Raw genomic sequence first — 21,014 nt, 5'->3', positions numbered from 1 at the left:
ATTGACATAGTTAAAACAGAAAATGCAACAGTTAATGGTGACATCTGACGGGACTCAACCCAGAAGTGACCGTGTCACTCCAAGAAAACCCACAAAACGATTGAATTAGAATCCAAATTGGCAAAGTAAAAGAAACCACAAACCAAACCAGTATCGACCAAACCTCCAGAATTTGGAAGTATGTAATTTGCATGCGGACGAACAAAGGGATATAAGGTAAACTCGAGATATTTTGTTGCGTGAAACTTTCGAGAGTTGCGTAAACCGGAAAATAGCTTGTGCAGTACCGTGTTTGCACCACCGCTTTATTCCCACTTGTTCCAAATTCCCGGTAGAAACAGAGATAATTGTAGGGATGGCCATGAAGGCAATGGAACGCCTTATGCATCCACAAGAGCCCGCGGTCGCAGCGACCAACAGATCAGAACAGTGTCCCATATGTGAAGAAGAGATTCGGAGATACCTAAAGGGGAACGGATGGCCCTTATGATCGGAATTTTGCACAAATGAGGAAACAGGTCCTGGCAGCATAGGCCAGACTTAGTGGGACAGCCTGACCGAGATCCACAAGAAGAGTTTGAGTAGAGTTCATAAGCCGATGGCAATCGTGTCCTGCTTGGCACAATTGCGAGGCACAGAGGAGGTCGTGAGGACGCTCCGTAGACAGCTTGAGGAAAAGGAAAGAAGTAGAGAGGGCGACCTCAGTGAAAGTGAGAGATTAAACGAGCAACTCTGGGAGCAGCTAGCGGCGAAGGACAAGGAGATGGATGATGTCAAGAGGGCACACCAATCTTGTCTCGCCCACCTCAGCAGCTTCCAGATTCAGTATGATAAGGCCTACCAGGACACACAATGTGGGTACGGGTAAGAGAGGAAACAGAGAACCAGGTACAACAATTAAGGAAACAATGTGAGGATTTGAAGGCAGCCCTCCGGGCACTCCACAGTTCCACCACGGAACAGAGGCAGAGTTCGGTGGAACATGCCAATTGCAGGCAGCAAATTGCAAGATTGCAATCGCTGCTATCCATCCAGAATGGGTTCAGAGGTACCTTTGGCCCACAGCTAGATCAGAAGGATGGCCCCGATTGGCAGGAACTCAGTGAAACGGCCGAACGGTCCGTGAATGAGACAGAAAATCAGAATAGAGACCGCCAGGTCCCGAAAAGAAAAGCTTCCGCACCACCGACTGCACAGGCAGCACCCAACCCAATGAACCCATCACCACGCAGCGCAGAGTAACAACAGACGCAGCACATGGTCACCACGGAAGACCAACCCGATTTTGTGTCTCCCACCCCATTAACCATCACCCAGTTAAGGGATGCCCGCGATAAAATTGAGACTTTCCACCCCACATCAGACCCACACCACTTTTTCGAACTAGTTAAGCAACAGACCCTCATGTACGGTTTGGACGAGCAGGAAGAGGTAAAGCTCATAGTTATGAGCCTTGACCCATCAGTTAGTTCAGCCCTTCCCGACCCACAAAATGTAGGAGGAGGTAGCCTCCAAGATATGAAAACAGCCATTTTAGATGCCATTGGCTACAATAGAGGAGATCCGGTAGACGGACTCAACCGGTGCCGACAGAACAAGGGAGAGCATCCAACAGCGTTTGCTGGACGCTCTGGATCCACTTTACCGCTACATTTGGTCAGTTAGCCCGCGCCCGTTTATCAGCAGACAATACGGCCAAATGGACCCATACTCTAGTATCCCATGCCACAGAAGCAGGACAAAAGGCATGTGCCAATTACGACCCCTCAGACCCGGCACACAATGAAGTGTGGGTACTGAAGAGATTATCGAGAGCTTGGGAACAGTCGCTACAGGGAAAGGCAGAGCAGGAAAGAGTAGATGCCGCAATGAATGCAGTAAGGGCACACCAAGACCCCGCATGGGTAAATGAAGGTAGAAGTAACACGCAGCACCCTAAAGTGCAGGAATGCTACAATTGTGGACAGAAGGACATTACGCCCGAGAATGCCAAGCCCCCCCCCCGAACCAGCAATGACACCAACAGCACAACACCCCACTCAGGGAACCTTACTCAAGGGAGCAATACCCCAGAGAGCCTGCTCCACCTTACGTGCCCCAGCGGTCGTGTTACAACTGTGGGCAGTCAGGACACTTCGCCCGAGATTGCAGGAGACCCCCACCACCAGCTAGACTAGCCCCCAGATATGAAAGAGAACACCACCCACAGCAGCTGCAAGGTCCCAGCTGCCCCATGCAAAACGTGAGAGCTTACCCACCACTTCTCATGGCAGGGACACCTCAGCAATGCCACTTCATTTTTGTTTCTCTCCTCCTTCCTCTCTTCTTCAGTCACGCTACACTGACTCCATATGTTAGTTACACCCCAGGCCAAATGTGATTTACGGTGTCCTATTCCCTGATGGAACCTGCTCGCTTTTCGTCTTTACTTTGTTTTTAAATGTTGTACGTTCTCTCTTGTACGATTTTGTGTGTCAGCCTCACGAATAATTTCTCGATACAGTAATAGCTACTCTTCTGACGCCACATGGCAGTTAGGGAAACAAGTTTGTTGGAGCCCATACACCCTCAAATTCTTACTGCTCTTGGAAGGTCACTCAGGCAGTGGAGTAACGGCACTTATTCCCACCCTGCCTGAGGACCCCCTATACATTTGGTCAGCCAAGCTCGGGTAGTGGAGCAACGGCACTGGTCACCGCCCTACCCGGGGATTCCACCCAATCTTGCCCTGCCACGGATCATATGTACCCCATTTGGAGAATTGTTTTTGAAACTTTTTTGCTGTTCTTTTTTCACATCTGTGGTTTAAAGAGTGCACTTTTGCCACAACATTTGCCCCTTTCCGGCGACCCTTCGCTTGCTATCCCGCCACCTGCTATTTACATGTTCAAATCACTTGGTTTGAAAACGAGTTTGCAGAGGACGGAGAAATTGTCCGCCCACTCAGCCAATCAACACAGGCTGCGAGAGAGTGCTCGCACTGTGACAGAATTTTTTTTCGGATGTCTTGTCTCCCAAATGGTTGTTAAAAAAAAAAAAATGAGGGAGTCACATATGGTGACGATTCTAAATGGGAAATTGGCGAAAAGGATAAACAGACAGACAAACGAGATATTAAGCAACAAGATAATAGCAGATATTATGCTTGTTCCCCTAGGAAGATACGAAGATACTTAAAGACGGAGAAAAGCATGAACAAAATGAAGAAGAACCTGATGATCTGCATCATAACCATCGCTGGAACAATCCAGTTGCGCACATGACTACCCAACACAACACCCCCAGCCCGGACAATACCCCACACATAGACACAGCCACTGAAACCCCCACATGGTGTGAGAATCTCATTAAATGGTACTCCCTGTATTACACAGTGGAAGCCGTACTGGTGATAGCTATACTGTGCAGTGTTGTCCAGACAATCAGATTGTGGAAATGGCGAAGGAGAGCCTCCCGCCCTCCAGTGTACACACTTAGAGCCCCTTTCCTCGGACTCCAGCAAACCCCCACTCTTTCTGAACCCTTCCTCCCTCACAAATTCCGCGGTTGTTGTTTCTTTAATAAAGTTACTTCTTTGTACACAGACATTTGAGAAGTAGGAATGTGATGCTGCTCTCGGTTATATTTTTTGTATTGTAGGATAAGTTCATTGATTGTTAATTAGCAGCATGAGTGTAGTCTAGTTAGAGACTGTTCGAGGTACCCATTTTGTGTAAGGAGACTGAAATAGAGGTTTGAATGTCAAATGCTCCCTTCGGAATTTTTAGAATATGTGTTGTGTTCGGGAAATTTAGGTAAATATTTTGACCCATTGACAGAGTAGGGTAGAACCTGTCCTTGATTGAGGGCACCCGGCACGTCCGTGAACAGGAGAAGACCCAGTATTGTGATCCTTCACACTTCGTGTTGAGGATCAAGAGGACGGAGTGTAGCCATCTGGGATGGCCACTTGCAACCAGGGACAGAGAAATTCGCAAAGCCTAGCGAGTAAAATGGACAAAGCAAGGTTCAGGCAGGCTCAGAGCCTGAAATGTATGTTTGCAAGTGATAGCCGGTTGAACCTTGTGGTGGTATCATTTGATACCTGGCGACTCTGAGCATTAGAATATAGATAGCAAAAGAAAGGAGGGCAAACTCACTGATTGCCATAGTTACGGCAGAGCCACAAAAAAGGCATCACTCCCATTCCACTTCATCTCGCTGATCAACTCAACTTTTCATTTCGCCCTCTATGATTATGTGGTTTTTCATTGAATGCATAGAAACATACATAGAAAATAGGAGCAGGTTATGCCAGTCAACCCTTCAAGCCTACTCTTCCATTCAGTCTGATCATCAGATTAAACATCTTGATCCCGCCTCCCCCATATCCCTTTATCACTTTAGCCCCAAGAGCAATATATAATCCCTTCTTGAAATCACACATTTTGGCCTCAACTACTTTCTATGGCAGTGAATTCTGTAGATTACCACTCTCTGGGTGAAGAAATCTCTCCTCACCTCAATCCTAAAAGGTTTACCCCTTATCCTCAAACTATGAGCCCGAGTTCTGGACTCCCCCCACCATGGAGAATATTGTTTCTGAATCGACCCTTCTAATTCTGTTAGAATTTTATAAGTTTTAATCACTCTTCCAAACTCCAATGACTATAATCCTGACCAATTTAAAACTGATGTGGAGATGCCGGCGTTGGACTGGGGTGAGCACAGTACGAAGTCTTACAACACCAGGGTAAAGTCCAACAGGTTTGTTTCGATGTCACTAGCTTTCAGAGCGCTGCTCCTTCCTCAGGTGAATGAAGAGGTCTGTTCCAGAAACACATATATAGACAAATTCAAAGATGCCAAACAATGCTAGGAATGCGACCATTAGCAGGTGATTAAATCTTTACAGATCCAGAGATGGGGTAACCCCAGGTTAAAGAGGTGTGAATTGTGTCAAGCCAGGACAGTTGGTAGGATTTCGCAGGCCAGATGGTGGGGGATGAATGTAATGCGACATGAATCCCAGGTCCCGGTTGAGGCCGCACTCATGTGTGCGGAACTTGGCTATAAGTTTCTGCTCGGCGATTCTGCGTTGTCGCGGGTCCTGAAGGCCGCCTTGGAGAACGCTTACCCGGAGATCAGAGGCTGAATGCCCTTGACTGCTGAAGTGTTCCCCGACTGGAAGGGAACATTCCTGCCTGGTGATTGTTGCGCGATGTCCGTTCATTCGTTGTCGCAGCATCTGCATGGTCTCGCCAATGTACCACGCTTCGGGACATCCTTTCCTGCAGCGTATGAGGTAGACAACGTTGGCCGAGTCGTACGAGTATGTACCGCGTACCTGGTGGGTGGTGTTCTCACGTGTAATAGTGGTATCCATGTCGATGATCTGGCAGGTCTTGCAGAGATTGCTATGGCAGGGTTGTGTGGTGTCGTGGTCACTGTTCTGAAGGCTGGGTAGTTTGCTGCAAACAATGGTTTGTTTGAGGTTGCGCGGTTGTTTGAAGGCAAGTAGTGGGGGTGTGGGGATGACCTTGGCAAGATGTTCATCGTCATCAATGACGTGTTGAAGGCGGTGAAGAAGATGACGTAGTTTCTCCGCTCCGGGGAAGTACTGGACGACGAAGGGTATTCTGTCGGTTGTGTCCCATGTTTGTCTTCTGAGGAGGTCGGTCCGGTTTTTCGCTGTGGCGCGTTGGAACTGTCGATCGATGAGTCGAGTGCCATATCCCGTTCGTACGAGGGCATCTTTCAACGTCTGTAGATGTCTGTTACGCTCCTCCTTGTCTGAGCAGATCCTGTGTATACAGAGGGCTTGTCCATAGGGGATGGCTTCTTTAATGTGTTTAGGGTGGAAGCTGGAGAAGTGGAGCATCATGAGGTTATCCGTAGGTTTGCGGTAAAGCGAAGTGCTGAGGTGACCGTCCTTGATGGAGACGAGTGCGTCCAAGAATGCAACTGATTTTGGAGAGTAGTCCATGGTGAGTCTGATGGTTGGATGGAACTTATTAATGTCATCGTGTAGTCGTTTCAGTGATTCTTCGCCGTGGGTCCAAAGGAAAAAAATTTAATCGATGTATCTGGTGTATAACATCGGTTGAAGGTCCTGTGCGGTGAGTAGGTCCTGTTCAAACTTGTGCATGAAGATGTTGGCGTATTGGGGTGCGAATTTGGTCCCCATGGCTGTTCCGTGCGTCTGGATGAAGAACTTGTTGTCGAAGGTGAAGACGTTGTGATCCAGAATGAAGCGGATGAGTTGCAGAATTGCGTCTGGAGATTGGTGTTGTCGGTGTTGAGTACTGAGGCTGTTGCAGCAATGCCGTCGTCATGGGGGATGCTGGTGTAGAGTGCCGAGACGTCCATTGTGACGAGGAATGTTCCTGGTCCAACTGGTCCATGGGTGCTGAGTTTCTGTAGGAAGTCCGTCGTGTCGCGACAGAAGCTGGGCGTACCTTGTACGATGGGTTTCAAGATGCCCTCGATGTAGCCAGAGAGGTTCTCACACAGGGTCCCATTGCCTGAAACGATAGGGCGGCCTGGTGTGTTGGCCTTAGGTATTTTCGAGAGGCAGTAGAGATCTCCAATGCGGGGAGTACGTGGGATGAGAGCACGTCGGGTGCTCTGAAGATCTGGATCCAAGGTCTTGATCAGTCTGTTAAGTTGGCGGATGTGTTCCTTGGTCGGATCTGCGGGTAACTGTCTGTAGTGTTCTTGGTTGTTCAGTTGTCGGTATACTTCTTTGCAGTAGTCCGTTCTGTTCAGTATGACAGTGGCCCCTCCTTTGTCTGCTGGTTTGATGACGATGCTGTGGTTGGTCTTGAGAGCACGGATGGCATTGCGTTGTGCTTGGGTGACGTTCGGGGCTGTCTTGTGTTTAAAATTTAAACTGACTGATTCCTATACTCAAATTCTCTTGCTATGCAATTCAACGTTCTTTACTGCCTGCTGTACCTGCGCGCTTACTTTCAGCGACTGATGCACGAGGACACCAAGGTCTCGCTGAGTATCCACCTCTCTCAATTTACACCCATTCAAATAATAATCTGCCTTCCTATTTTTGCTACTGAAGTGGAAAACTTCACATTTATCCACATTATACTGCATCTGTCATGCATATGCCCACTCACTCAGCCTGTCCAAATCCCGCTGAAGGATCTCTGCATCCTCCTCACAGCTCACCCTCCCACCCAACTTTGTATCATCTGTAAATGTCCAAATCATTAATATAATGTGAACAGTTGGGGTCCGAGCACAGATCCCTGCGGTACCCCACTAGTCCCTGCCTGCCAATCAGAAAAAGACCCATTTATTCCAACTTTTTGCTTCCTGTCTGCTAACCCGATTTCTGTCCATCTCAAGACACTACCTGTAATTCCACGCGCTTTAACTTTACATATTAATCTGCTCTGTGAGACCTTGTCGAAAGCCTCCTGAAAAACTAAAAAAACACATATTCTTCCTGGCCAACTCTACTCGATACATCCTCATTCTAGTAGATTTGTCATACAGATTTCACTTCATCTGTGCTAATAGCTTTTCTCAATATTGTATCGATATCTTCTTTGATAACAATGCAACTCCACCACCTATTCCTTGCTGTTGTCTGTCCTTCTTAAACACTGACGAGCCCTCAATATTTAGTTCCCATCCTTGGTCATCTTGTAGCCATGTCTCTGTAATCCCAATTGCACCGTACCTGTGTACATCTATCTATGCAGTTAATTCATCCACTTTATTTGAAATGCTCTGAGCATTCAGGTACAAAGCCTTTTAACATTCCTTCTCCCTAGTTTTTTTTTATTGTGTCCTTATCTGATTCTAACCCTTGATTTCTCTGCTTATCACTTTTCTTATTTGCCTTTCCAAGTTTTTCTCTTGTTCTTGATTCACCCTGCTCTGAATCCTTACATAGGTCTCAATTCCCCTGCCATATTAGTTTAAACCCTCCCCAACAGCTCTAGCAACTACCTCCCACAAAGGACATCAGTCCCGGTCCTGCCCAGGTATAACCCGTCTAGTTTGTGCAGGCCCACCTCCCCCAGAACCAGTCCCAATGCCCCAGAAACCTTAAACTCTTCCCCTCACACCATCTCTTCAGCCACATATTCATTCATGTATCCTGTTATTTCTACTCTGACTAGCACGTGGCACTGGGAGTAATCCTGAGGTTGCTACTTTTGAAGTCCGACTTCTCAATTTGCTTCCTAGGTCCCTATATTCTGCTTTAAGGACCTCATCCCTTTTTTTAACCGATGTCGTTTGTGCCAATGTGTTCCACGCCCACTGACTGTTCACCCTCCCCCTCCAGAATGGCCCGTAACCATTCCGAGACACCCTTGACCCTCGTAGCAGGGAGGCAACCTACCAGCCCAGGGTCATAACACCCACGAGGGCCACAGAGAAATCGTTATTGGTCTCCCCGTGAGGCTCGTGGAGTATGAGCTTCCCAGGCAGGGGACGGAGGCCAACTTAGCTGGGACCCTTTTGAACCGAGCAGAAAAGCCGGCCCGAGCAGGGATTGGCATGTTGGTTGCCCCAACGGGGACTGTGATTGTAGAATGTTACTGCCATGGGCTGATTATTGTTCAAAATAAAATAAATCTTTTCCTTCCTACTGCTGACTTCCTTGGTCATTAAAGTGTCCCTGGCGAGACCAGTGTTTTGCAGCCGATTTTTCATACAATAATTACCTGTATTGTCACAAGTAGGCTTACGTTAACACTACAATGAAGTTACTGTGAAAAGCCCCAAGTTGCCACACTCTGGCACCTGTTCGGGTACACAGAGGGAGAATTCAGAATGTCCAATTCACCTAACAGCACGTCTTTCGGGACTTGTGGGAGGAAACCGGAGCACCCGGAGGAAACCCACACACAGACAGTGACCCAAGCCAGGAATTGAACCTGGGATCCTGGAGCTGTGAAGCAACAGTGCTAACCAGTGTGCTACCATGAGAAGGTGGTGGTGGTAAGCCACCTTCTTGAACCACTGCAGACCATGTGGTCAGGGACATCCACTGTGCTATTAGAGAAGGAGTTCCAGGATTTTGACTCAACGACAGTGAAGTAACAGAGATTATAGGGCGCAATTTAATGCCCATAAAACAGAATCCTGTTTTGTGCGTGAATAGAGGGGTGTTTCTCAGCTCCTGCCGTGTCGAGAATGACCCCACCGGGACTGTGATTCTTTTTGGCCTCAGCGAGGAAGGCCACGCCAAGGCCGCAATTACCTCACTTCCTGTACTCACCAGCTCAGCGCACCATATTTAAATGCCACCCCGATCTCTTGATACCCTACCGCAGCCTTCGGAACCTCCAATGCCCCTATTTACCAGTTAGGGTGTCTTCAAGCATCCCCCTCTCACCGCACCTCTTACAGGCAGGGTACCCGAGGCCTGATCCCTGGCATGGGCAACCTGCTACCTGGGCACCTTGACACTGCCAGCCTGGTATGCTGGCAATACCCTGACCAGCCTGGAACTACCACCTGGGCACCCTGGCAGTACCAGAGTGGCACTTCCAGGGTGCCCACAGTGGCAGTGCCAAGGTGCCTGGGTGGCAGCAGGAATGCCAGGCTACCACCCTGCCCAGAACCGGACCACCTGGGACCCCTGATGGTCTGGGTGACCCCCCCCCCCACCCCCGTCCCCCAGGCACTGTTTGTGGGGACCAGTGTTAAACGACATCATGGCGAGGACTCCCAGGTGCTGGCATTCATTTCCAGGCCTCGGGAGCATCGGGCTCAGATGTATTTAAGACAGCCTAACTGCTCACTTAAATATGCAAATCTGGTTCCCATCCAGGGTGTCCATTCCGAGCATCATAATTCTTGTGAGAGGCCCCTCGCGAGATTTTGCGGCCTCGTTGCGTCACCAGGTCGGGCGTGACGAAGCCTTTCTATCGGGCACATAGTTTCTAAGCCAGGATGGCGGTTGGATTGGAGAGGAACTTGCTGATGGTGTTGTTCTCATGCGCCTGTTGCCTTTGGCAGTATCGGGCCTTTGTCACCTTGCTGCTTGTGCGAGCTTACTGCGTGTTTCCTGGAATAGAACAGTGACTACAAAGAACAAAGAACAAAGAAAAGTACAGCACAGGAACAGGCCCTTCGGCCCTCCAAGCCTGCGCCGACCATGCTGCCTGACTAAACTAAAATCTTCTAAAAGAACAAAGAAAAGTACAGCACAGGAACAGAAAAGTACAGCACAGTTCAAAAGGTGCTTCAATGGAAGTAAACAACTTGAGGTTCCCCATCCCCCCCAACCCTTTGGGGGCGTTTCTGGCAGTGCAGGCGACGTGCAATTGGCTGCCAGCGTTATCTCCCAGCCCCACCAAGGTCCATGGTGCTTGGTATGGCTCGCCCGCTCCATCTCCGGCAAACCTGCCGCAGTGGTGGGGTGGGGGAGTCGCCTTTGGCAGGACCAGAAGATCCTGTTAGTCGGGATCTCCAGAAAATCCAGCCCTTGGGCTTGATGAGTAAACAAGTGTGAGTAAACAAGTTCAGCACTGTGTTGTGTTGGGCGCTCTGGATCTGTGGAACACATACAGGTCACCAACACTTGAAATAGTGCAACACAATTTTATTGAATCATTAACTGTTGTAACATACTCTCACTGTGGGTTAACACGATACTAGCTTTAACTAAAGACCTTTGCCTTGTCCTAACCAATCGATGCACTCTGCACCTGGTGAATGTCTGTGCTGCAGGCTGTGAGCTCTGTCCTACTAGGAAGCTGCTACTCGAATGAGCGGGAACTCTGATACCCCCTGTCTTTATAGTGCATGTGCTCTAACTGGTGATTGGCTGCGGTGTTGTGTGTGTTGATTGGTCCCACTGTGTGTCCATCAGTGTGTATCTGCACTATGATATACTGGTGTATATTATGACATCCCCCCTTTTATAAAAGAATGTACGTGTGTGGCAATAAATAGTGTATGGTGAGAATGTTCCTAACTACGTGTGGGGTGCGAAAGACATATTTACAGGACTACATACATGAGAACTAAGCTATTTACATGGGAAGGTGCCTGGTGCAGAAAAACAGTGTGCAACAAGAATAACGAGATGAACACTATGTACCAACCATGTAAACGATCAAACGGAAGAACAGAACAATTCAGAAAGTCTAGAAGTCCACAAAGTTCACAAATTAAGTCTCTGAGGTGGGCGACAAATTCTGGTTGACCGCCTCAAGGGTGGGTCGGGAGCCGCCGGCTGAGGAGCGGGCTGGACTGCGTCAGAGTGAGGAGGATGCAGAGTGACAGGGATCTCTGCACAGTCCGTGGCAGGGTCAGCAGGAGGGCGAGGCGACAGAGAAGGATCACGTAGTGAGCGTGGAACGAGATGAAGGGCGTGTCGATTGCTGCGCTGGTTGGGCCGGCTGGAAGCTCTGACAAGTGGGGCAGTTGAGCACTGTGTTGGCTTTGTCCTCATTAATGCCGGGCCAGTACACTGCCTCTCGGGCCAGTCGGCTGCACTTTTCCACGCCAAGATGGCCCTCGTGTAGCTGTTCCAGGACGAGCTGGCGCATGCTTTGCGGATGACAATGAGGGCCAGTTTCAGAAGAACCGCCAGATCATCTCTGACGTTATAGAACTGAGGGCATTGGCCCTTGAGCCACCCGTCTGTTAGGTGGCGCATGACCCGCTGTAGCAAGTGGTCAGCCGCCGTCTCGCGGCGAATTTGGACGTGGCGTTCATCCGAGGCAGGTAGATTGGAGGCCGCGAATGCCACGTGGGTGTCAACCTGGCAGACGAATCCCGCTGGGCCACATGGAGTGTTGACTGCCCTGGAGAGAGCGTCAGCAATGATGAGGTCTTTGCCTGGGGTGTATACCAGCTGGAAGTAATATCGCCGGAGCTTGAGAAGAATACGCTGGAGGCGAGGCGTCATGTTGTTCAAGTCTTTCTGTATTATATTGACCAGCGGGCGATGGTCGGTCACGACGGTGAATTGAGGAAGTCTGTACACATAATCGTGAAACTTAACCACACCGGTCAGAAGGCCCAGGCACTCCTTTTCTATCTGCGCATAGCGCTGCTCCGTGGGGGTCATGGCGCATGACGCATATGCAACGGGGGCCCATGATGAGGCCTCATCAAATTGCAGGAGCACTGCCCCAATGCCGGATTGGCTGGCATCGGTCGAAATTTTGGTCCCTTTTGCTGGATCAAAGAAAGCTGAGACCGGGGCCATGGTGAGTTTGGTTTTGAGTTCTCTCCATTCGCGCTCGTGGGCAGGGAGCCATTGGAAGTCTGTCGTCTTCCGACCAGGTTCCAGAGATCCGTGGTATGAGAGGCGAGGTTAGGGATGAACTTCCCGAAAAAGTTGACCATGCCCAGAAATCGAAGGACCGCCTTCTTGTCCTCTGACGTTTTCATAGCTGTGATAGCAGCCACCTTATCCACATCCGGCTGCACACCCAATTGGGAGATGTGGTCCCCGAGCAACTTGAGTTCCGTCTGACCAAAAGAGCATTGGGCCCTGTTGAGGCGGAGGCCATGCTCATGTATACGTTTGAATATGCGCTGAAGGCGACTGACGTGCTCCTGCGGGGTGGTGGACCAAATGATTATGTCGTCGACATAGACGCGAACACCTTCAATGCCTTCCATCATTTGTTCCATAATCCTATGGAACACTTCTGAAGCAGATATGATCCCGAATGGCATCCTGTTGTGACAATATCTGCCAAAGGGGGTATTAAATGTGCAGTTTCCTGCTGGATTTATCGAGCTGGATTTGCCAGAATCCTTTTGAGGCGTTGTGTTTGGTGAAGAGCTTGGCGCGAGCCATCTCACATGTGATCTCTTCGCGCTTGGGAATTGGATAATGATCCCTCATGATATTGCGATTTAGATCCTTGGGATCAATGCAAATTCTCAATTAGCCGGAAGGCTTTTTTACACATACCATGGAACTGACCCAGTCGGTCGGTTCCGTGACTCTGGAGATCACTCCTTGGACCTGGAGGTCCTGCAGCTGCTGCTTGAGGCGGTCCTTGAGGGGCGCTGGGACCCTGCGAGGTGCGTACACCACAGGCGTGGTATTCTGTTTCAATAAGATCTTGTAGGTGTATGGGAGCGTGCCCATGCCTTCGAAGACGTTGTGGGGCTGGCTGATAATGGCATCGAGCTGCGCCCTGAAGTCAGTGTCCTGAAAGGCAGACGTGTCATCAGGAGAGAGAGAGTGCACTCTCTGAACTAGATTCAACAGCTTGGATACCTGCACGCCAAGCAGGGAGGCTTTCGAGGAGTCCACGATTTCAAAAGGAAGGATGGTTTTGCGTGACCTGTGCGTCACTTCAAGTTGGCACGAGCCGCTGGCATCAATGGCATTGCCATTGTAATCCAATAGCTGGCAGGCTGATGGAAGGATGGCTGGTTTGACACGAAGGCTTTGGAAGTCAGACCGTGCAATGAGATTGGCGGAGGCACCAGTGTCCAGGCGGAATCGTATTTGGGACCGGTTGACCGTCAGGGTGGCACACCACTCATCATCTGGATCGATGCTGTATACCGACAGCGGCTGGTGTCTTTGCTTCGGGGGCACCCTGTTTTTTGTCATGATACTGACTCGAAAAGGCGTCTTCGGGTCCTCTGTGTCACTGTTGTGTGGGAGGTCCGCATCGGACTCGGTGACCGTGGGTTGAATTACCCGGACATTCCTGCGAGGCTGGCTGAAGCGATATGAATTGGAAGGCTGAGCTGCTCGGCAGAAGGCAGCATAGTGGCCAAATCTGCCACATCTTAGGCATTGTCGAAATTTGGCAGGGCATTGCTGTTTTAAATGGGCGGAGCCACAGTTGCCGCAGGTCGGAGCATCAGCACGTTGGCTGTGCCACCGCGCATGCGCGGTGCGGTCGTGCGTGGTGCGTGCCTGCACATTACGTTCTTCGACGCCGCCGTCCCCTCGTTTGGTGCGCACAAGCGTGGGAGCCCGCGGAAAGCACGCGAAATGGCCGCCCTCATCCAGGCTGAGGCCCTTGGGTTGCTCAATTGCTTGGACCCGTTCCGCCTCCTGGGGACCTTGCCGCGCCGTTTCAGCTGCTTGGATGTGGGAATACCGACTCGTGGCGTTTTCGTGTAGGACACAGGTATTAATGGCGGTCGCTCGGGTGAGCTGCTTTACTTTGAGGAGCTGCTGGCGTAGGGGGTCCGACTGAACACCGAAAACGATCTGGTCGCGTATCATGAAGTCGGAGGTGGGCCCGTAGCTACAGGACTGCGCAAGGATGCGGAGGTGGGTGAGAAAGGACTGGAAAGGTTCATCCTTACCCTGCAAACGCTGTTGGAACACGTAACGCTCGAAACTTTCATTCACCTCTACGCTGCAGTGAGTGTCAAACCTGAGGAGGACCGTCTTGAACTTTGTTTTATCTTCATCATCAGCAAAGGTGAGAGAATTGAAAATGTGGATGGCATGTTCCCCGGCCGTGGATAGGAAGAGAGCAATCTTCCTGGTATCCGAGGCGTCCTCCCTGTCTGTGGCCTCAAGGAAGAGCTGGAAGTGTTGTTTGAATATCTTCCAGTTGGCCCCTAGGTTACCGGTGATGCGGAGCGGCGGCGGCGGGCGGACGCTCTCCATTTTGCAGGATGACGGTATGCTGGCGGAAGGCAGATCACTTGCAGGTAGGTCTAAGAAGTTCTAATATCCCTCAACTCCTGGTATCATGCTGTGTTGGGCGCTCTGGATCCGTGGAACACATACAGGCCACCAACACTTGAAATAGTGCAACACTATTTCATTGAGTCATTAACAGTTTAACATACTCTCACTGTGGGTTAACACGATACTAGCTTTAACTAAAGACCTTTTCCTTGTCCTAACCAGTCGATGCACTCAGCACATGGTGAATGTCTGTGCTGCAGGCTGTGAGCTCTGTCCTACTAGGAAGCTGCAGCTCGAATGAACGGGAACTCTGATGCCCCCTGTCTATATAGTGCGTGTGCTCTAACTGGTGATTGGCTGCGGTGTTGTGTGTGTTGATTGGTCCCGCTGTGTGTCCATCAGTGTGTGTGTCTGCACCATGATATACTGGTGTATATTATGACACACTGGTTCACCACAGCAAACATGGGGGCAAACATAACGGTCACTGCGTGGTAACATAACTTATTTCTGATTAAAACAGGTATGAACACGTGGGCCAAACATCTTCCTTCTGCGCCGAGATTCTGAGATTTCCTATGGAGAAGCAGCAATGCATTATATGTACATGTAAATAATTGTCTTCTTTTGGATTAGATAAAGAACAAAGGGGCCCGAGGGAAGAAGTGTTGTTGCAAGTTAGTGGGCAGCAGTGTTTTATGCGATCTCAAGTTTATCGATGGTTGAATATGAAAGACCAGTCAGGAGTAGGATAGACGGGTTTACATAGAACATAGAACAGTACAGAACAAAACAGGCCCTTCGGCCCTCGATGTTGTGCCGAGCATTGCCGGAAACCAAGATCAAGCTATCCCACTCCAATATGGGCTGTTTAGCACAGGGCTAAATCGCTGGCTTTGAAAGCAGACCAAGGCAAGCCAGCAGCACGGTTCAATTCCCGTAACAGCCTCCCCGAACAGGCGCCGGAATATGGCGACTAGGGGCTTTTCACAGTAACTTCATTGAAGCTTACTTGTGACAATAAGCGATTTTCATTTTCATTTTCATTTAATTTCATTCATTTCATTTCATTTCATTTCATATGCCAATCCAATAACCGCTTGAAAGTTCCTAAAGTGTCCAACTCCAGTATCACAGCAAGCAGTCCATTCCACACCCTAACCACTCTCCGAGTAAAGAACCTACCTCGGACATCCCTCCTATATCTCCCACCCCGAACCTTATAGTTATGCCCCCTTGTGACAGCTACATCCACCCGAGGAAACAGTCTCTGTACGTCCATTCTATCTATCCCCCTCATCATCTTATAAACCTCTATTAAGTTGCCTCTCATCCTCCTCCACTCCAAAGAGAAAAGCCCTAGCTCCCTCAACCTTTCCTCATAAGACCTATCCTACAAACCAGGCAGCATCCTGGTAAATCTCCTTTGCACCCTTTCCAATGCTTCCACATCCTTCCTATAATGAGGTGACCAGAACTGCATACAGTACTCCAAATGTGGTCTCACCAGGGTCATGTACAGTTGCAGCATAACCCCGCGGCTCTTAAACTCAAGCCCCCTGTTAATAGACGCTAACACACTAGGGTTTGGAGGTAATGAAGGTATAAGTGGGGTCTTTGTAGCGCACAAAGACTCCGTGAGACGAATAGAGTGAAGTCGATGAGGCTTTATTAAGCGTGTCTGTTCCCCCGCAGCTCGATAGTAAACTGGCCTGCGGAGGAAGACTCCGGCTTCTTATACTCCGCCTTCAGGGCGGAGCTAGAGGTCAACGGCCAACCAGGACCCGGGATCTGTCAGCCAATGACATTAGGACTTCCAGTCCCACATGACCCCCAATACATACTACCACATTCACCCCTTGTCAAAAATGAACCCGGCGGGGTGACGCTTCGTATGGTGGTAAGGGTTTACAGGGCTGGTCCTGGGAGGAAAAAAAAACATTCACAAGGCAATACAGTATTGTACAATTTTGGCCTGTTGCAACTATTTACAGAGGGTATGGGAAGAAAAGCAAAATGTTCTTGTGAAAAGTCCATATTTAGTTTTAGATCGACGCCACGAGTCGGTCGGGTTGTCTGGTCGTCCGTGTCGATCGCCTCGGCCCCGGTGGTGGTGGTGCTTGTACCGGTGTTGTCGCCTCCAGGAGCCTTACGGTTTCAGCTTGGGCTTTATTCTTGGTCGGTGCTGAGGGGAGGGGAACCGATCCTCCTGGGAAGGGGGCGGTCGCGGGGTGCGGTGGTGGCAGGAAGGGGGGGGGGTTGGGTTGATGGTGTCGGGGGGGTGTGCGTGTTGCCGGCGGGCGCCAGATCCCGCAGGGAGACCGTGTCCTGTCGGCCGTCGGGGTACTCCATGTAGGCGTACTGGGGGTTCGCGTGGAGGAGGTGAACCCTTTCAACCAACGGGTCCGCCTTATGTGCCCGCACATGCTTTCGGAGCAGGATGGGTCCTGGGGCCGCCAGCCAGGTCAGCAGTGACGTTCCAGAGGAGGACCTCCTAGGGAAGACAAGGAGACGCTCGTGAGGCGTTTGATTAGTGCTCGTACATAATAACGACCGGATGGAATGGAGAGCGTCCGGGAGGACCTCCTGCCACCGTGAAACTGGGAGGTCCCTGGACCGTAGGGCCAGTAGGACGGCCTTCCAGACCGTGCCGTTCTCCCTCTCTACTTGCCCGTTCCCCCGGGGGTTGTAGCTGGTCGTCCTGCTTGAGGCTATGCCCTTGCTGAGCAGGAACTGGCGCAGCTCGTCAGTCATGAAAGAGGACCCCCTGTCACTGTGGACGTAAGCGGGGTAACCAAACAGTGTGAAGATGCTGTTCAGGGCTTTAATGACTGTGGCCGCGGTCATGTCAGAACAGGGAATGGCAAAAGGGAAGCGGGAGTATTCGTCCACCACATTAAGAAAATATGCGTTGCGGTTGGTGGAGGGGAGGGGCCCTTTGAAATCGAGACTGAGGCGTTCAAAGGGGCGGGAAGCCTTAATCAGGTGCGCTCCATCTGGCCTGAAAAAATGCGGCTTGCATTCCGCGCAGATGTGGCAGTCCCTTGTGACTGTACGGACCTCCTCTAAAGAGTATGGGAGATTGCGGGACTTGATGAAGTGGTAAAACCGAGTGACTCCCGGGTGGCAGAGGTCCTCGTGGAGGGTTTGGAGACGGTTAATTTGTGCGTTGGCACATGTGCCGCGGGATAGGGCATCGGACGGCTCGTTCAGCTTTCCGGGACGATACAAAATCTCATAGTTGAAGGTGGAGAGCTCGATCCTCCACCTTAAGATCTTGTCGTTTTTGAATTTGCCCCGCTGTGCATTATCGAACATGAAGGCTACCGACCGTTGGTCGGTGAGGAGAGTGAATCTCCTGCCGGCCAGGTAATGCCTCCAATGTCGCACAGCTTCCACTATGGCTTGGGCTTCCTTTTCCACTGAGGAGTGGCGGATTTCTGAGGCGTGGAGGGTCCGGGAGAAAAAGGCCACGGGTCTGCCCGCTTGGTTAAGGGTGGCCGCTAGAGCTACGTCGAAGGCGTCGCTCTCGACCTGGAAGGGGAGGGACTCGTCGATGGCGCGCATCGTGGCCTTTGCGATATCCGCTTTGATGCGGCTGAAGGCCTGGCAAGCCTCTGTCGACAGAGGGAAGGTCGTGGTCTGTATTAGGGGGCGGGCCTTGTCTGCGTACTGGGGGACCCACTGAGCGTAGTATGAAAAGAACCCCAGGCAGCGTTTCAGGGCTTTTGGGCAGTGCGGGAGGGGAAATTCCATGAGTGCGCGCATACGTTCGGGGTCGGGGCCTATTATCCCATTGCGCACTACGTAGCCCAGGATGGCTAGCCGATCGGTGCTAAAAACGCACTTGTCCTCGTTGTACGTGAGGTTCAAGGCTTTGGCGGTCTGGAGGAATTTTTGGAGGTTGGCGTCGTGGTCCTGCTGGTCGTGGCCGCAGATGGTTACATTGTCGAGATACGGGAACGTGGCCCGCAACCCATGTTGATCAACCATTCGGTCCATCTCCCGTTGGAAGACCGAGACCCCGTTTGTGACGCCAAAAGGGACCCGAAGGAAATGGTATAATCGCCCGTCTGCCTCGAAGGCTGTGTACTTGCGGTCACTTGGGCGGATGGGGAGCTGATGGTAGGCAGACTTGAGGTCCACGGTGGAGAAGACTTTATATTGGGCAATCCAGTTGACCATGTCGGATATGCGGGGGAGAGGGTACGCGTCTAGTTGTGTGTACCTGTTGATGGTCTGGCTATAGTCAATGACCATCCTTTGTTTCTCCCCTGTCTTCACTACTACCACCTGCGCTCTCCAGGGACTATTGCTGGCCTGGATTATGCCCTCCTTTAGTAGCCGCTGGACTTCGGACCGAATGAAGGTCCTGTCCTGGCGCTGTACCGTCTGCTCCTAGTGGCGACGGGTTTGCAATCCGGGGTGAGGTTCGCAAACAAGGACGGGGGTTGCACCTTGAGGGTTGCGAGGCCGCAGATAGTGAGTGGGGGTATTGGGCCGCCGAATTTGAACGTAAGGCTCTGTAGATTGCATTGGAAATCTAATCCCAGCAAGGTGAGGGCACAGAGTTGGGGAAGGACGTTTAGTTTGGAGTTTTTGAACTCCCTCCCTTGCACCGTTAGGGTAACTATGCAGAATCCCTGGATCTGTACGGAGTGGGATCCTGCAGCTAGGGAAATCTTTTGTGCGCTGGGATAGGTGGTCAAGGAACAGTGTCTTACCGTGTCGGGGTGTATAAAGCTCTCCGTGCTCCCGGAGTCGACCAGGCATGGCGTCTCGTGGCCGTTTATTAGCACCGTTGTCGTCGTCGTCTGGAGTGTCTGGGGCCGAGCTTGATCGAGCGTGATTTAAGCGAGACGTGGTTGTAGTAGTGGAGTGGGGTCCGTTGTTGCCGTCCAAGATGGTGTCGGGGATGGACAAAATGGCCGCCCCCATACATCGCACGTGGCTGGGGGGTCACAAGATGGCGGCGGGGGTGGACAAAATGGCCGCCCCCACGCGTCGTACCGGTCTGGGGCGGACCAAGATGGCGGCGCCCCTCCTCCCCTCGTGGTGGCCGGGACCCAAAATGGCGGCGTCTGCGGGTCACACATCGGCGCTCCTCCTCCCCTCGTGGTGGCCGGGACCCAAAATGGCGGCGTCTGCGGGTCGCACATGGTGTGCTGGGGGGGCTGGGGAGCGCTAGGACCGCGAGCGCTAGGACCGCGAGCGCTAGGACCGCACGGAGCTCCCTCACCGGGGACAGCGGTGGTCGGGGTCCAAGCAGGTGGCGCCGGCGGGTCAGGCGTGGGGCGCGGGGTGGGGGTTAGGGTGGCGTTAGGGACGCGCAAAACTCCCTCCTCTCCGTGGAGAGTGTTGGCCGGGAACCAAAGCGGTAGCGCCGGCGGCGGGTCATACATGGGTGCGGGGAGAGGGGTTGGGGAGCGTAAGCGGCGTGCAGAGCTCCCAGTTCTCCCGGGACCACGGTGGTCGGGAGCCAGAGCGGCTGCGCCTGCGGGTCGCACATGGCGTGCTGGGGGGGTTGGGGCGCGTAAACTGCTTGCAGGGCTCCCTGTGCTCCCGGGACAGCGGCGACCTCGCGGGACCGGCACACAACCGCATAATGGCCCTTTTTCCCGCAGCTTTTGCAGATAGCTGCGCGGGCCGGGCAGCGCTGCCGGGGGTGTTTCGCCTGGCCGCAGAAATAACAGCGGGCGCCCCCGGTGCGACTCGGCGTTTGGACCGTGCAAGCCTGTGGGGTGTCCGGGGGGGGGGGTAGGGGGTTTGCTGCGACGGGTACGTACGGGGCCCAATGGGTTGCCGCGCGGTCGGGGCCGTAGGCGCAGGTATTACGCGCGGCTACGTCCAGCGAGGCTGCCAGGGCCCGTGCCTCTGAGAGTCCTAGCGACTCTTTTTCTAGAAGTCTTTGGCGGATTTGGGAGGATTGCATACCTGCCACAAAAGCATCGCGCATTAACATGTCCGTGTGTTCGTTTGCGTTCACCGACGGGCAGCTGCAGGCTCGTCCCAAAATCAGCAGCGCGGCGTAGAACTCGTCCATCGATTCCCCGGGACTTTGCCGTCTCGTCGCGAGCTGGTAGCGAGCGTAGATCTGGTTAACTAGGCGGACATAGAGACTTTTCAGTGCTGCGAACGCCGTCTGGAAATCCTCCGAGTCTTCGATGAGGGAGAAAATCTCCGTGCTCACCCTCGAGTGCAGGACCTGCAGTTTTTGGTCTTCTGTGACCCGGCCGGTGGTCGTTCTGAGGTAGGCCTCGAAGCAAGTCTGCCAGTGCTTGAAGGCTGCTGCCGCGTTCACTGCGTGGGGGCTGAATCCTCAGGCATTCCGGAATGATCCTGAGCTCCATAGTCCTTTTTAGGCACGCTTAATAAATTGTAGCGCACAAAGACTCCGTGAGACGAATAGAGTGAAGTCGAT

Source organism: Scyliorhinus torazame, chromosome 4 (genome assembly GCF_047496885.1).
Source record: "Scyliorhinus torazame isolate Kashiwa2021f chromosome 4, sScyTor2.1, whole genome shotgun sequence".
In the NCBI taxonomy this organism is placed as follows: Eukaryota; Metazoa; Chordata; class Chondrichthyes; order Carcharhiniformes; family Scyliorhinidae; genus Scyliorhinus; species Scyliorhinus torazame.
The sequence above is the reverse complement of the archived record's forward strand: the minus strand, read 5'-3'. Positions refer to the sequence as shown.